Genomic DNA, 3956 nt, shown 5'->3' with positions numbered 1-3956 from the left:
TTTTTTTTTTTTTTTTTTTTTTTTTTTTTTTTTTTTGCTTTTGAACATTTTAATAGTGACTTAAGATTCAAGCTTCTTTTCCTTTGAAAATTGTATTCTCGGTCTGGATTAGGGAGAGCCCAGTTATGGGCCAGCACCACCCTGGGCTATGTGAAATGATCACAAGACACTAACCCCAACTTCAGTGTCTTGCCAGAAGGCTCAAGGTAGCCCAAGGAGACCACGCATATGGGAAAGTCAGGCCCACTATAGGTCCTGTGGTACCAGTCACTAGGTCCTAGACACCACTTGAGTATTCCATGGGGAATCTTGAGAAGGAAGACATCGGAACATAGTGATTCCCTATAATTGCTCTTACCTCTTGCTGGACATGACTTCATTCTGTGAAAAATGGGTGATACTTCTGATTTTTGGTAACAGATAGTCAAAACTTATGAGTATAAAAGTAAAATAAAAATACACAAGAGAAACTGGCATCCCCCAAAGCTGGGTTTCATGGAACTATTGACATTTTAGACTGTATAATTCTTTGTCATAGGGACTGTCCTGTGTGTTAGAGGATGTTTAGTGATATCTTTGGCCTCTATTCAGTAATACCAGTAGCTCCCCTACTGCTTGAACAACCAAAAATGTCTCTGGAAATATCCTCCGGGAGCAAAATCACTCTGGTTGAGAACCACTGCCCTAATGAATGACACATCAATGGCAGTAAGTCAGGTAAGCTTTTTAGTACAGCAAATTCTTACCTCACATAACCAGCTATAGTAGTCACGATTTCATGCAGCTCTTTATTTACCAAATAGATTTTAGATGATTTTAAGTTGGGAACCAAATGGAGGTAAGTTTGTTTGATGTGGCTTCATGTCCCTGGGTCATGTGCAAAAAATACATCCTATCAGGTCTCCAGGCATAGCTGAAGCCAGGATGGTTGAACTGCTTATCCCGTGCTTGTATCCCTCTCACCTTAATTGATGCCATTTTCCTAGCAATTGTCAGCAAGCAAGGCAGACGGATAAGGAAGATGGGTACTGTGGAGAAGCAGAGAACAAAGAATTTAACCAACAACAATAAAAGAGTCTAGTTGATATGAAGGCATGAGAGCAAGTGCCAGAGTAGAAGTACCCTCATCTTTCATTTTAATGTGCCACTTGGTACTAGTCAGTAATGTAACTCTACTTTTCCTCATCCTTATTGTTTGGTTTATATTTCACATTTGTATATAATGTGCCATTTTCTAAAAATTATAACTAGAGTGTGAGCTAAGGTTTTATTCAGTGAAAATGAGTAATTGCAACAACTAAACAATAAAGTGGGGGACAAAAAGGAAGAGTTCTCCAGGGATCAGTTCCACATTTTTGGAATCTAGTCCTTCCTATATGAGGAAAGAAAGCTCTGAAAATCCATTCTGGGGTTTTATTTTATTAGAAAAAGAAAGCAAGGGGAGCTGTAGACTAAGGGAGATGAAAATCTGGGGCTACTGTGAGCCCGATGAGACATATAGAGAAAGAAAAAGAGCAGAGGGCTCTTCCTTGACAGTCTGGGCAGCCCAGGGTTCAGGAGGGCAGGCAGAAATATGACTGCACCTCTCTATGGGCCCACCATTCCAGGTACACTTTACTTTCCCAGTTTCTATCTAAAGTGCAACATTGAGCAGATCAACACCATCAAACACATTTTATAAGGCATCAAATTATATATGTAGCAGGAAATCAGAGTACTACAGGTATCCACTAGCCTATACAGAAAAGCACATTTTATGGTGACAGGGCAATTGAAGAAAAAGGAAAGCCTTTTAGAGAGACAGTGATCTGATTAATGGGATGAAGCTACAGTGAGCAGCATGAACAGCAAGCATTATCTGACAAAAGCAAGATAGCTAGAAACGGTTTCAGCTTAAGAATCAGCTAAGGAGAGTGAAAGGGGACTGTGGACCCAAGAATAAGAACCTGGATGGGGGAGGTGTCTGTGGGCAGAGCCCCTGAAGAGTATCACGCCAAGAAATCCAGTCCAAAGTAGGGATCAGCTGTACGTGGAGGGTAAGGTCTGTGGAACCCAGGCAGAAAAGATTATTGCCTTAAGGACCTGCAAAAGAAGCTTTTGTCTTATAATGAAGGTAAAAGTGAAAATCAAGGTGGAATTTGGATGTAGGAAGAAAATCACTGCCAAAGTATGTGATGATGTCTAATCAAACTGAAACGAATGAGATTGTAAATATCTAGTGTGACTTACCTCTATACCCTGGAAACCCCAATATCTCTACAGGCAAAAATAAAGGCTGTTTTGTACTCTGAACGTCTAACTGGGTGAATCTTGCAAGTGAGGCATAGAGACAGATGTGTCTCACTGGCACAGAGGTCACTGTGGCAACAAAGGAGTGTGTGTCTTGAAGAAAAGCCAAGGAATGAGCCTGAGGGTTACAGTGCTCTAAGCACATGGGCAGCTCACCAATGAACTCTAAGGATTTTCATGAAGTCTTGCCACAACTACGGGTCTCAGTCACCAATCCTAGCTCTTCCTTGATCCCACTGTCTTCTCCATCTTTGAAAGCCGAACCCAAGTTTAGATACTGGTTATAGCACAGATTTCAGATTCTTCACCATCTGAGCCACCAGGAAAGCCCCCATTTTCTACCAACCCTATACCGAATCCTGACTTTCATTTTGATTTGATTTTGTTTTGCCTAGGGTCTCCTATTCTGGACCTTGCCAATCCCAATGGCTTTGGGTTAGATAAACTCACTGCATCCTGATCTCATCCCCATACTTTGCTTGATGACTTGTTTTTTGCCTATCACTGGCTGTCCAAAGGTCCTCACCTCTTCTATCAGCCTCAGCTCTGTACCACAGAGAAACTTCATGTACCACAGAGAAACTCAATCTACCTTCTTACACAGCCATTGATTTCATTCATCCAGCTACAGGGAAGCCTAGACTTTCTTTAGTAGAGGCCACTATCTTTGACTCCAAATCCTTTTTTATCATCTCATTGTTCCCTTTTGTGCTTAGTTTCTCAGTCATGTCTGACTCTTTGCAACCCCATGGACTGTAGCCTGCCAGGCTCTTCTGTCCATGGGGATTCTCCAGGCAAGAATACTGGAATGGGTTGCCATACCCTCCTCCAAGGGATCTTTCCAGCCCAAGGATCAAACCCAGGCCTCCACAGTACAGGCAGATTCTTTACCATCTGACCCACCAGGGAAGTCCAAGAATACTGGAGTGGGTAGCATATCCCTTCTCCAAGGGATCTTCCTGACCCAGTAATCAAACCGGGATCTCCTGCATTGCAGGTAGTTTATTTACCAGGGAAGTCCAATTGTTCTCTTTTAGTCTTAATCTTTTGTTGTTGGCCAATCTTTTCCTCCTCCTTTTCCCTAATTTGTGCTTCTGTCTCAGCCAACATCGTGCACTAAAGAAATGTCATTACTCCCAGGTGGAAGGTGGCTGACCTCTCACAACTGCTGAAGCCAGTAGAAGTTGAACTGCTTAATGTAGACCCTTCCTGGCCCCTGTTTCCCAACCTAACTGCCATTCCCCAGGCCCATCTGTTTTTTGACTGGATATCAGTATAGTCTAAGGAAAAGGCACAGCCCTTGACACCAGGGTTCAGAGTGATGGGCGGTGGTTGGAAGGATTTTTCTGAATATGTGAAAGAGGGAAAGAAAATTCCCTCTACCTGTAATGAGAGTTAGGGTCATTGAGGGCCACGTAAAAGTACTATTTACCTCAGAATCACAAGTATAATATCATATAAGAAATGAATCGCCAGTCTAGGTTCAATGCAGGATACAGGATGCTTGGGGCTGGTGCACTGGGATGAGCCAGAGGGATGATATGGGGAGGAAGGTGGGAGGGGGGTTCAGGATTGGGAACACGTGTACACCCGTGGCAGATTCATGTTGATGTATGGCAAAACCAATACAATATTGTAAAGTAAAAAAAAAAAAAAAAAAAAAAGAA

The sequence above is a fragment of the Oryx dammah genome, unplaced genomic scaffold (assembly GCF_014754425.2).
Source record: "Oryx dammah isolate SB20612 unplaced genomic scaffold, SCBI_Odam_1.1 HiC_scaffold_2, whole genome shotgun sequence".
In the NCBI taxonomy this organism is placed as follows: Eukaryota; Metazoa; Chordata; class Mammalia; order Artiodactyla; family Bovidae; genus Oryx; species Oryx dammah.
This window is presented reverse-complemented; position numbering follows the sequence as displayed.